The sequence below is a fragment of the Mustela nivalis genome, assembly GCF_964662115.1.
Source record: "Mustela nivalis genome assembly, chromosome: 4".
Classification (NCBI taxonomy): domain Eukaryota; kingdom Metazoa; phylum Chordata; class Mammalia; order Carnivora; family Mustelidae; genus Mustela; species Mustela nivalis.
Window position 1 is genome coordinate 106,225,602 of NC_139023.1, and position 14,501 is coordinate 106,240,102.

At 35.0% G+C, this 14,501-nt stretch overlaps 1 protein-coding gene across 3 annotated transcripts in view; it reads left to right on the forward strand.

Annotated features, from left to right (window-relative positions):
- EMCN (endomucin) overlaps positions 1–14,501 on the forward strand; it is a 108,088-nt gene that overhangs the window by 2,003 nt on the left and 91,584 nt on the right. The window contains exon 2 of one of the 3 annotated variants that reach the window (XM_082727662.1): positions 3,958–4,050. The exons of the other annotated variants lie outside the window; for them this stretch is intronic. The gene's annotated coding sequence lies outside the window, so the exon portion shown is untranslated. The remainder of the gene's footprint in view (positions 1–3,957; positions 4,051–14,501) is intronic. 3 annotated transcript variants of the gene reach the window in all.

A 14,501-nucleotide genomic window follows, 5' to 3' on the forward strand; every position in this document is an offset into this window, starting at 1 on the left:
AGAGATTTTCCATCCAGGTGTATGCTTTGTCACACCTGGCTCTGCCGGTTTTATGTTTCCCTTCCCAGACAGGGCACAGGAAATGAAGCATTTCCTTAGCTGATTTATTAAGTTCTTTCCCTAACCCCCTATACCGGAAACACATTGATTTTAAAGCTTTGTACCTTGCCCAAACTTAGAATGCTTACCATATTTCCTCAGCAGGGTTGATTATTAGGGATGAGGAGGGAGACAATTTCTTGGCCTTAAATTCACAAGTTGTCAAGAATATCCATGCTTCTTTGCATAGCAATTTATTCCTAAATAATGATATTTTAGAGAAATTGACTACTTTTCTTTTTTCTTCTGACATTTTTGTCAGTCACAGATTTAAATACATACAATATAGTCTTTTGTGCTCTTTGTGAAAATCAAGTGAATCTTTTTACATGCCAGCCAGTGACCTTCTATTACTTGGTTGGTGGTATAATATTTTACCATCTCCCAATTTGGAAAGCTCTTCTGTTGAAATATGCAGGGAAGATTCCTGAAAAAGAATTGTCATTCTTTCCCAAGGTTTTCTGAATTGTATTTAAAACTGAACAGCCCCTCCTCCTGTGGCTTTTAAACCCCTCTGGTTTATAGGCCTAGATGGAAGAGCCTTTGGCTGTCAGGACCAAAAGAAGTTAAATGAAGAGGGATTCCAAGAGAAAGGAGGCCCAGAAAACAATATACTCTCCCAGCACCATTTGTTTTTTGAATTTTACACTAATTTAGGAGAGATTAAAATGTATTAGGCATTTGCAAACAGGAACAAACATCATTTTATTGATATCTGAAGAATCATTGCTTGGAGAAATTCATTTGTTAGGGATTGAACATTCAGTTTCATGGGGAAAAAATGGATCATAAAGATTGTGAGACAGACATTATGCTAAATGCTATAGATTTATAGAGATCAGTAAGACTTGGCCATGACCCTTGAAATGAGGGAGAGATGAGGAGTCAAGTAATTATAAGTTTGATTATATTGTAAGTCTTAAGTGGTAAATAAAGAACGGTCCAGAGCTTAGTTTTCAGTGTGGGATATCAGTAAAAGTGGAAATTGTGATAAACTTTGAAATTTGAAAAACAGATTTTAAATTGATGAAATTTCTTGAGTAGGAACATGAAAACCTAAGGATATTCTAAAGTACACATGTAAGAAGGTCAAAGATTGGACATAGGTTAAGTTTTGGAAAATAAGGTTGGAAATAGAGCCTCAAGATATATACTGACTACCAGGATAAGAGCTATTGACTAGTTAAGAGTAAATAGTTAAAATTGAATAGTTGTTTAGTTTAGAGCCTCTAAATACGTTTGAATGTGAGAGCTACATGATCAGGGATATGAATTGGGAAGATTAATCTGTCAACAAAATATAAATTAGACTATTGTAGTCAAGAGAGACAAAAGATAAAGAAAATAGAGCAAATGTTATTCTAAGTTTGAAAGCCTATCAATAAAATAAAAAGAAGGATCTGGGAAAGCACTAAAGGAAGTAGATAGTTAGTGATTTGACATATTCTTGACCAACAATGAGGGAGAAAGTGACTGTGATGTACAGAAAGGATTATCTGAATACTAGGAGTAGGGAAATGGTTTGGGAAGAGAGGAAGGGAAAGAGAGGTAGAGACAGTGTAAGGAGAAAATTCATGTATTTGACTTTGGACATGCTGAGTTTGAAATCCCAGTAAGATATTTAAATAGAAATGCACAATGTAAATTAAAATCCATGGGTAGTTGGAATCCCTCTGTAGCTGGATGAGGGGGTGAGTTTTCTTTACTCTTGAATCCCAGGAGTTCTTAGTTCTGCTTTTTGTAGAATTAATAACATAGAAAGACAATTTATTTCTCACCAACTACTCATATTTCTAACTCCCTTATGGCACTTGTTATTTAATTCTGTCATAATTATGTGTAGGCATATCTTATTTCCTCTATCAGACTATAAGCACCTTGAAAGTAGGGACCATATATATTACCATATGTAGTTTGTCCAATAATAGTTCTTTTTTTAAAAGATTTTATTTATCTATTTGACAGAGAGAGAGAGAACATAAGCAAGGGGAGAGGCAGGCAGTGGAGAAGGGGGAAGCAGGCTCCCTGCTGAACAGAGACCAGATGTGGGACTTGATCCCAGGACCCTGAGACAATGACTAGAGCCAAAGGCAGATGTTTAACACACTGAGCCACCCAGGCACTCCTGTGCAGTAACAGTTTTAAACATATAATAAGGGCATAGCTGAATGAACACTTAGATTAATGATACAATTGCCTTTATTTTCTTTCATTTTTAATTTCTTCCAATGACAATCACTTACCAGTTTACTGCCTTGTCCTTGTGAAAAGATTATGGACACATAAAACACATAGCATAGAACATGGATACAAGTTGTGGATTACTTTGATCCCTGGCAATGAAAATGGGCACCAAATACAAAGAAAGGGGCTTCTTATCAAAGGTAAGCCAATTCCCAAAGTCTAGCCAGAGGAGAAGGTGATAGGTATAGATGGACAATCTAGTACCAGGTGACAGTAATCGACAAAAAATCTGGAGATTCAAACTGCTCTGACTATGATTTTGGGGGGAAAGAATATGTAAAAAGAACAGGCTCTACCTTTCCTTTTGGTGTATAAAATAATTTACATAATATCTTCTTATAGTAAGAAATATTCAAGGAGAAAATTTATGCTCAACCAACTTCTTAAAAATACAAAATAGCTTTTTTAAAAAACGAAGTTCATAAAAGAAGTTTAAGAAAGTTAAATAAATACCACATATCCTTAATTGATGTGTTATTTTAGATCGCATATGAGTTGCTCTAGAGCAGATCATTTTACTTATTACTTCTGTTTAGCTTCATCACTATCAGAAAATCTTACCTAAAATAAGTGATCTGTTGTGGGAAGAATGAACCAATATGCAAACAAATCCAATGGGAAAGTGTTTAGTCCCCAAACCATTCGTTTAGCATTCATTTTTTTCCACACTCATTTTTTTAATAGTCTCTGCTTAAAAGTAGATATAATTTCATTCTAGAATTCCTGTTCTCAAAAGACTCATAACAGCTGTCACCAGAAAGTTCTCTGGTGATTTTATCTTGCTAATTTTAATTATTCAGGTAACTCAGGGAAAAAAAATGATGCACATTTGAGGGTTTCAGAAAGCTTTTATTTTACTGGATCATTGCCCGTTCTCTCATTTTCATTGATAAAGGTACATTTCAAGCTTTTAACTTTAACAAATTTTAACAATTTTAACTTGTGAGTAATTATCTAATTCAAGAAATTTCTATGTCTTTTTTTTTTTTTTGGCCATCTCTTTCCAACTTCCTCTTCATCTTTGAGAACAATTCGAGATGCACATTTCTAAACACTGAATGTCAAAGCAGGAATGTACTCTAAGGGACTTTCAATTCCTGTTAGTAAGTGCCTCCTTTCCTGTTACTGAATTCCTGTGGGTCATTATAGCTCTATCAGGGTAGGATAATAATGCCTGTTGGGTGTTAAAAGAAACTCTTTCAGTTAGCAAACAAGACCCTCTTTGTGCTGTTGCAGACACATCAGCATCCATGTGAAAAACATTAGTGATGTTAATTACATCTAGAAAGGCCACTATATGGGTCCTGAATTTGGGAAAACCATAAGAAAAATCATTTTAAAAAAAGAAAAGAAAAATCGTTTTCTCAACTAAAATAGAAGTTTTGTGTCTTTTAGAAATATTAGCAGAGATATTCGTAACTAGTCTCTAAATAGAAGCAGCCCTTGTATAAGTATTAGATACCTGTTGTGTCTTTTCCTGTACCCTCTCTGGCTGTGCTTACTCCAGCCATTGCTATGGCAACCTGTTATGCACATGTGTAACCTCATGTGAACTTGTATCTTTTGCTTTCCTGTCTGCTGTTATTCTGACAACAAGGCATGTGTCACTTGCAGAGCCCCTGATGGCAGTGATGTATGTCTGAACTGGAAGAGCAGGAGCAGTAGCCCTCTATGAGACCAGTCATGCCAAGAGGGGGGATGGAGCCAGTGAGTGAATGTTTTCCTCCTCTATTCCTGATCCATTTCACCGCCTTAGTCCTCTAAGCTTTTCCTTGACTTCACTCATTTATAGACTGTCTGCCCACAAACCTTTGTCTCAGGCTCTGCTTTCTGAGGAAATCCAGAATTTATTATTTTTCTTAATGAGAACCTTTTGGTTTGAATGACAATATATACCAAGATATAGATCATCACCATTTCTCTGATACTCCAATTATTATTATTATTATTTTAGATTTTATTTATTTATTTGACAGACCGAGATCACAAGTAGGCGGAGAGGCAGGCAGAGAGAGAGGGGGAAGCAGGTTCCTTGCCGAGCAGAGAGCCCGATGCGATGCTCCATTCCAGGATCCTGAGATCATGACCTGAGCTGAAGACAGAGGCTTTAATCCACTAAGCCACCCAGGCACCCCTCTGATACTCTAATTATTATTCACTACCTTTCTTCCTCTTCATTTAAAAAATGAACAAATGAGAAGTTTTATCAACCTTTTATTGAATACATTCAATCATGTTCTAAGCAGATCCTGTCCTAAGGCAATCATTTGCTTATTTGTATAGAGTCAGTAATGAACTAAATTGTGAGGTTGATAGCCAAAAATGTTGGAGTCATTGATTTTATTCTTGGTGTGCTGCCCATCTGAAATATGAACTGCTTTTGACATCTGTCTACTCAGTCATGTTCTGGCTTGAACCCAAATTAGCTGGGTCAAAACCCAGACTCATTTGAATCGGGTCCAAGTGAACCCAGGTGAGTACCGTCACAACATTTACTGACATCTACCATTCATCGTGTCTGGCCCTTCATGTAGATTCCTTCCATCACAGCATTTAAGGCCGACTTTATGATTCCCACTTTAGGAAGCGAGGCTATAAAATTATACTAGAGCAATGTGGCTTAAAATCAAACCAGAGGATGTTGTTCTTCAAAAGCCTCCTTATAGCTTGCTGCCTTCCAATGTGGTGAAACTGTAGCAAGTTGAGATTTTCGAATAGAAGAGAGGAAGCAGAGAAACTTGGCACTTGAGTAATTCAGAAGCCACTGCTGCCTCTCCTAACATCTTCCACACCTTTAAACCACAAACTAAGTGCCACAAATGAGTTTCTGCTTAATGTTAATGATCCTCTTCAGACGTTTGATTCAATTAACTAGTAGAAGATGCATTGAAAGGAGTTGCAGGTATTTGCCTACCTACCCCTTGCTAAGTTAGTTGAAAAATATATATAATTTTTTTTGTAATATAAATGTGAGTGCAGCTGATATGGGACTTGGAGGAGAAGAAAAAAGCAGAGGAAATAACTATTAGTGAATTAATCACTTAGTGTCACATTTATAATTCTTTTGGAGCCGGAATGTCTGGGTTCAAATTCCAGCTCTCCGATTTTACTGTCTTTGTGAACGTGGGCAAGTTACTTCACCTTCAGTTTTCTCAGCTGTAAAGTGGGATGAGTGCAGTGCCTACCTTGTAGGAGTATTAGGGAGATCACGTGAAGAGATGTACACAAAGCACCCAACATAGTGTCATGCATGTGAGAACTCTAGAAGGTTTGCTGAGTTTTGGAACTCAGAGACCTATACATTATTATATCCCATTCCTTAGATAAACTGACTCATTTCCAAACTGATTCTAATGCAAAATCAGCAAATATTTAAATAACTACTATGTTAATTCTCACAAAATGAAAAGCCAACACATGAATATTTTTCATGGAAGAATTGGTACGAGATACTAGAAAGGTGATTGCCAAGTGATATTTTAAACACATTATATAAGGCACCATTTGCTATATACAGATTGTATACAGTGTTTTCCAGATTTGTAGGTTATTTAACTCACTAATCCCTGAAATTCATAAATAAAATTATTTTTATTTTTAATGCGGATTCTAACTGTGGAGTCTGGGAATTGTCAACATTCTCACACGTTATTACCTGTCTTCTAGCACTGAGCACTGCTTAATCTGAAAAGTGGAATGTTAGTAGAAGGAACCTTGATTTTAATGTGAGAAACAAGTTTGGGTCTAGCTTCTTAGTGTGCTGAAATTGATCAAGATATTAAGTACTTCTTAGCCTCTATTTCTTTATCTAAATATGAGACAAATGATATTTGTTGACACAGTATTAGAGTTACATGGAAATCCAAAAACCTGTTTTAAGTGCTTTGTAAGTCATAAATTACTATTTAAATATTAGTTATTGATACACAAGCTAACATTTAACTCACAGAATCAAGGGATAAGTAGGAAGACATTTCATAAATTTGAGAACTTTTCCTTATTGGCTTGGTCTATAATGGCCTTTCCACTCTTGCTCTTTTGGCTATAATACCTTTATATGTTTCTCTACGGCTGCTACATATTCAAAGAACCATGTGTTGAAATAATAAGTTATAAAAAACACACACAAAACACAGGAAACCATTTGTATCTTACATTGAGCTTATTTTTTAACTAAAATGGGAAAAGAAATTGTTTTCTTTGGTATGAATTGTGAAATCGTCCTCCCAGGGCATTCGGCAAGTGTGAGGACATAAACACTGAGCTCCTAGACACTGTCCCTAGGGCTCAGAGGCCACTCCTGTACTTGCCAGCGCATGGCCATTGTGAGAACTCCCCTCTCCAACAGTGAAACGTCCCTCAACTAACTCTCCCTGCAAATACAGTTTTAAAAAATGAGACCCACTATTTTAAATGCACAGAATTAAGTAAGTAAAGAATTATTGATAGTTATTGCATTTTGGAGATTAAGATAATGAAATTATGTGACTCCATAAGCTTCTTCTTATTTTTCTTTTCTTCCTTCCTTTCCCAACAGCCTCATTTGTTGAGTACAAGTTTTATATCAAAGTTTACAACTCTATAGATTTGCGAAGTAGAAGAAAGAAAAATGACAATGCTAAAACCATTTAAAAACCTGTTATTAGACTCTGTTTACAGCCTGACTGAACGTAAATCTGTTGGCAACAAAGAAAATGTCCAATTGATATCATTTCCCCAGGACCTATCTTTGAACACATAAGTGATGCTTACTAACTATCCCTTGCTTTAATTTGGAGAACTGTATTTCTTCAAAAGTCAGCAGAGTTGAAATATACAAGGTATTCCTGGATTTGTTTTCAGTAACTTGAGGACAATATTAATTTTTGTCCTTGGCCTGTATAGTGGAGAAGCTGTGAGTGTGTCTTTTGGGATACTCTCAGTTGGCTGAACCAATGTGATTTGTTTTATGAAACTGACCTTATTGCTGTTTAAATAGTAGAATATGCCTTAATTTGGTTTATATGGACTATTCAAATCACATAGGAATGGTGTATCAGAATGCAGGTGTTGAGTCATTCCTGTCTCTTGTTCATGAGAAAAAAATGGTATCCCATAATTCTGTGTATCATTCATTGGATAATTCTGAAACAGATAAAACTATTCCTTATGCCTACTAAAATGCAAAATTATGAAAATGCAATTGTAAAGATGCATTGATTTAAAGTTTTACCACTCTAACTCTGAGGTCTTCATTCACTGTGTTGAATAATTAACTTTATTCGAATCCTATCCAGAGGCAAAGGCATTACATAATTCAGTTATTCCTAAGTTTTAAAAATTCCATTGATTGGTAAATAAACAAATGCCCTTTGAACAGTTGACAGGGAGTTCTCAAGTTTTTACTTTGCCAAATAAAGACAGAAAGCACCTACAATGTGTATACCATTTACTAGTATATTACATAAAGTCTACTTTAGCTGTATGCATATATTTGGCAATTTAACAATTTTTTTTTTTTTTTTTTTTCACTGAGCTCTGACCAGTGTCACAAGCCAGAGCCCTGTGCAATGGTGGAGTATACTGCTGGCTAAGTCAAGAGCTCTTGGTCTTAGTTACCAGGGGTCAGAAGCTTGTTGTGTGACTGAACCAAGCAAATATTTTAACCTCTAAAGTCTTTAATTTCCCCATCAATAATAAGAGTGTAGTTTGACTAAATGATATTGAAGTTTTCTTCCAGATCTACAGTTGTATAATCTCTCTGTAACAAGTGATTTCTGTATATTTTGCCTCAAGTTATCTTGCTTCACTTTCATCCTGTTATTCCTAGATTTGTTCACTTTGGACTAAGATGCTCAATTCTGTTCCCTAATGTTTGTTTCTTTTGGGAATTTTCAGATAAGTCTGTAAGATAGTAACTGATTCTCATGTAAAGGGTCAGTTCTCTGCCATGAGAGACAATTCTCAGAGTACACATCGACAAAAGACCGCTTTTTCCATTTTCCATGGGGTATTATTTGTATATAAACTGGAGACACATGATGGTGGGAGGGATTAAAAAAAAAAGGACAGAGAGAGAGAAAGAGAAGCTCATTGATATCCAGAAAGAGATTGAGAGAAAAGATGGGATTAAAGGAGACTGACAAGGTACCACAGGCTAGGAGAAAGAGAGAAAGCTTCTCGGAGAGATTTGGAATGGGGAAATACCAGGAATGAGAAGGGGAGGGAGAAGGATGTGTAACAAATGGTCCAATAGTTTGGAAAGAATGCTCCCCATAGGCCTTCTAGCCACTCTTGCTACTCTAATAGACGTGCTATTTGGTACAATTCTTTCTTCTTTTTCTTCTTCTTCTTTTTTTTTATATTTTATTTATTTATTTGAAAGGGAGAGAGAGAGAGAAGGTGGGGGGCACAGGGAGAGGGAGAAAATCTCAAGCAGTCTCTGTACTGAGGGTGCAACCCAAGGCGGAGCTTGATCCCTTGACCCTGAGATCATGACCTGAGCCCAAACCAAGAGTCCGAGACTTCAACCAACTGAGCCACCGAGGCATCCCAGATTCTTTCTTCTCATCATTAAATCTCTTGCCTGTCCTTCATCTCTCCATCCATTCTATTTGCAAAATACTTCACATTTTTCAAAGTACTTTTTTTTTTTTTAAGATTTTATTTATTTGACAGACATAGATCACAAGTAGGCAGAGAGGCAGGCAGAGAGAGAGGAGGAAGCAGGCTCCCCCAGAGCAGAGAGCCCTATGCAGGGCTCGATCCCAAGACACTGGGATCATGACCTGAGCCGAAGGCAGAGGCTTTAACCCACTGAGCCACCCAGACGCCCCTCAAAGTACTTTTTGATCAATTATCTCATTTATTCCTTGCCATTGCCTAGGGGATTATACAGGCTGCTGTTATTGGGTTCATTATCAAGGACACACACATTAGAACTGAGATCAGTAAGTCTTAACATTTATTACTCATAAGAAACGCTTAAGGTGTCTGTTAAAAATAGATTGTCCTAGGGCTCAACCCTGTGATCCCAAGACTTCTTCCAGTAAAACCCATAGAACTATGCTTCCAGAAATTACTACGAATAATTTTTATACACTGGTATATGGACATACATTCTGAGAAATCCTAGACTAGACTCCAATTTCCTGACTAGCCATCTGAATTCTTTTCATTGTCCTATACCCACAAAATGACCAGAGGTGTTTATCTTTAAATACTTTTAAAGAAAACTTTAAATACTTTTAAAGAAAATTTTAGAGAGAATTTGACATTAATTCAGTGTGATCCTTTTGTTTTGTTTTGTTTTGTTTTGTTTTTGTTGTTGTTGTTGTTTTTGGCTTGTACTAGTTTTTATAATAGAAACTAGATTGGCCAAGTCAAATATTATTTGAAGTGTTGAAATCTCCATAGGCACATAGATACTATTCTATTCTACAAAGTGAGATCTTTACAGTGTCTCTTTTTCTGCTTCCTTGTCCCCTCTCCAGCTTCCTTCTAATCATTCTATGTTGGAAACAGAGTGAGGAAGGAGTGAGAAAGTTGATTGAAAGGTATTACTTGACCTGGCACTATAAGTTGTGCCCAGAGCTGTAGAGTGGTGCATTTTCATGGGTTCCTCAAAGGTGTGCTTTTGGGCCTTTCTCTTTGCAGGTCTTTGGTTCCTAAGAACGGATCCTTATTCTGGGAGTTCACTGGTTGCTCATTCCACAACCCTGGTAATCCTGTGTTAACCCAGAGTTTCAGATGCTAAAATGCCCAACTCTCTAAATAGCCCTGAGGAACAGGATTTAAAACAGCTCTAAGTCTACTCTCTCACTCTTTCCCTTCATTTGATCCACAGGAGACAGTCACGTGTCTCTTTCTGCAATAATCCCTGCTGGGGCAGTCATTCTCAGCATAGTAATAACTCCCCTGGTCCTACACCAAAGCAGCTAGCCAGCAGTCTTTCATTCTGTTGATTTTACCAGATGTGAGTCATTGTCCCTATGTCATTCAACTATAAGGACAACATATTTTAAGGGAGGTTTGAATAGCAGAACCAGGCGAGCCTTGCTCCTTTGGGATGAAGGAATTCAATATTTCTTCAAAAGAAGTAATTTGCAATAGCCTCCTATAAAAATATATCTATTTATCTCTCTCCACACTTTTATATTATGTTCCAGGGTGAAAAAGGGATTCAAGTGTCCACAGAGCAGATTTTAGCTATTTTATTTGAAAAATTATATGTAATTATTTCTCTCACAATTTTGTGATTTCTCATACATTAGTAACCAAATAAAACTTTAATGTTCACATATTGTGCCAAGTATTCTGTGCCAATCTTTCCTTTGAAACAGTTAAAAACTTGAATGTGTATTTTCTCAGTTTAATGTAATTTTGCTATAAATCAATATTATAATTAGAACAATAAAATTCTATGTATGTTTAGAAATAAAGACATTTTCTTACAAATAACCTAGGGATTGTAGAAAAAAGTCATGATGGAAATTAGAAAATATGTTGAATATGAAGAGAAATAAAATATTTTATACCAAGATGTGTATGATGGAGTTAAGTCAATGATTACAGGGAACACTATAGTCTTAAATATACACATTAGAAAAGAAGAAATAAAAGGACAAAGTAAACCCAAACAAAGTAGGCAGGAGAAGTTAAGAAAAGTAAGAGTGAAAATTCATGAAATAGAAAAAAATATATATAAAACAGAAAATTTCTGTATATAATAAGATTGTTAAACTTCTGCCAATATTAATCAAGAAAAAGAAGAGAAAAAACAAAGAAAAATGAAAAAGATGACATTACTATAGTTGCCACTAAAAATTTAAGTGGTTATCATGAAAAACTTTAAGTCGATAATTTTGGAAATTTATATAAAATGAACAAATTTCAAGAAAAATAAGCCTTTCAAAACTAACTCAAGAAGAAATACAAAAGTTTGGTAGACTTTAACCATTAAAGAATTGCATTGGCAATTAATAATATATTCACAAAGAAAAATCTCAGTCCAGCTGGTATCACCAGAAAATTATACTAAACATTCAAATAATAAATAAATCTAGTTTTACACAAATTCTCCCAGAGTCCTAAAATAGAAGTTTTACTCCCCCATTTATCTTATGAGGTAAGCTTATGGCTAAAATCAAAACCTGACAGGAGTATTTAAAGAGAGGAATACTGTTGACCAACTTCATTATGAAAAAAGATTTAAAATCCAGCAAAACATTAATGTGCCCATGTTGGGATTATATTAGCAATGTGAAGTTGGTTTAAATCCAGGAAATCAGTCAGGGCACCTGGCTGCCTCAGGCAGTGGAGCTTGTGGTTCTTGATCTCAGGACTGTGAGTTTGAGCTCCACATTAGGCATAGTGATTCCTGGAAACAAATGAACAGAACAAAACAAAACAAAAACCCATCCAATAACTATGAAATCAATCAACAAATTCGCTAGATAGACAGAATAAGGAGAACCACATATAATCATCCGAACAAATATCAAAAGACTCTTGTAACAATTCAATATTATTCTTTGTAAAAAAACATTTAGGGAACAAGACTATAAGGGATTTTTTTAATCTGACAGAGTAGCTGCAAAAACTACAGCAATCATCGTGCATAGTGGAGAATTATTAGCTTTTCCTCTGCAAATGACAAGATAATCTTGTCCAGTAATATTGCTTTTTTAAAAAGATTTATTTATTTAGAGAGCACAAGTGGTGGTTGGGGAGGGCAGAGGGAGATGGACAATCTCAAGCAGACTTTGTGCTAAGTGTGGAGCCCCATGTGGAGCTCGATCCCACGACCCTCAGATCATGACCTGAGCAGAAATCAAGAGTGGGAGGCTTAAAGGACTGAGCCACCCAGGGAACCCCAGTAATATTACTTTTATAAAACATTGTACCAAATATGCTACCTAGTTCTATAAAACAAAAAAATAAATAAATATTACAATAATTGGAAAAGAAAAAATAAAAGCTTATATGGTATGATTGCATAAGTAGAAAATCTACAAGAATTTACTGATACATTATTAGAATTAAATACCTAACTAAGGTTTCTTGATATAGAATTTATATAAATTGATCGTATTTCTATCTATCAACAGCTATTTTTAAAAAAAGTAAATTTAGCAAAATACAATTTACAAAAACATCAAAAAAAGACCACCAAATATCTATAAATAATGCATGACTTTTTTAAGATAGACATGATTCTTAAAAGTAAAAAAATAAAATTTATTGAACAAAATTAAAGATTAAAGAAAGCTTTAAAAGTTAGAAAAATGAGCCATGTTCATTGATTGGGTAGCCCAGTGTTTAAATGATGTTAAGTTTCTCCAAACCGATCCAGAGAGTCAATATAATTACAATAAAGTCCCAATAAGTTTTATTGTGAATATAAATTTTATATGGAAATGCATAAAGTCAAGAAAATCTTAAAAGTGATTCTTAAGGAATAGAAACAAAAAAGGAGAACTTGTTCTACCAGTTATCAAGTCCCATAATAAGGACATAGTAATTAAAACTGTGGAACTGGTGCACGGTAGAAGGATCAAGCAATGGTGGCGGCATTAATGCCACATAGATCAGTGGATAAAATTGAAAGCACTTAAACAGACCTACAGATAGGTGGATCTTTGATATAGAACAAAGATGGTACAGCGGAGCAGTGGGAAAGGATTGGCCTTTTTCATAAATGTTGCTGGGACAATCAGGTAGGCTCTAGGGAAGAATTAAAATTGATTCCCATGTAACAACATACACAAAAGCGAAATCCAGATGAATTACATGCTGATGTAAATGTAGAATTTAAGCTTTAAAACTTTAAGAAGAAAATATGAAAGAATATCTATGTAACTTTATTCTAGGAAAACACAAAAAAACACTAAACATAAATGAAGGACATATATTCTGTTGCATTAGAATTAATTATTATGTTTATCAAAAGAAATCACGCAAAAGTGAAAAGACAGCCACAAAATGGGAAAAGTTATTTGACATGGATAAAACTGACTAAAAAAAGATGCAACTAGAATATGTAGAAAAAACTACAAATCAGGAAGGAAAATTAAAAACAAAAACGAAAACATTCTTAAATAGGTACCTCATTTTTGTGGGAAAACAAAAACGGAACACAAGTATGCTTATAGTGGCATATTTTTTATGATAGATAAAAATTAGACAGCTAAAAGTCCTATAGATTACAAAAGTGATAAATAAATTATGGCTTATTCATTCAATAAACCATAGGCAGCAACAACAATGAATGAACTGGAGCTATAATCAATAAAATAAAAAACCCTTAAAATTGATGATATTGAACAAAACAAAAAATACTACAATATATTGTAATTTATGTAGTTAAGAACAGTCAAGTTTAAATTCTATCATATTCAGATGTGCAAAAAGACAATAAACCTATAAAGAAAGGCTAGAAATAATTACCATAAATCAGATTAGTTACAAATTACCTCTAAAACAGTGGGAGAGGGATACAATTCATAGAATATTCTCTGGAAGTTTCTGCACTCCTGGGAATATTCTATTTCTTTTTTTTAATTAATGCATAATGTATTATTTTTTTCAGGGGTACAGGTCTGTGATTCATCAGTCTTACACAATTCACAGCATTCTCCATAGCACATACCCTCCTCAATGTCCATCACCCAGCCACCCCATCCCTCCCATCCCACTACACTCCAGCTATTTCTTAATTTGGGTCATAATTAAACCAGGTTCTGACTAATATCTATTCACAATATGCATATTTATATTTTTTTCACTTTTCCATTTATGTTACCCTTTTATAATCATAACAAAAGTTAGGAGGAATGCATAAGATACAGAGCTTGAGCTTAAGAAACTTAAAAATGAAGCTGGGATCTATAAAAGGGGAAATTAGCTGTCTTATTGGGTAGATGATAAGACTCCTTGAGGTTTCAAGAGTGATAAATATGTACCAAAAGCTGAAGATATTTAATCAGAAAACCTTAAGAAATACCAAGGGGGGAAAAAAAAAAAGCTATGGAGAGAAATATCAGCAGCCTTCTGAAGCATTTGATGAGAAGAGCAATCTCTTTTTACTAAATAAATCTCTACTGTCACTATTCATACAAAATTTGTGATTCCCCATTTACCCTCCCCCTGCCCCCACCACATCTGTAGTACAAACTCTT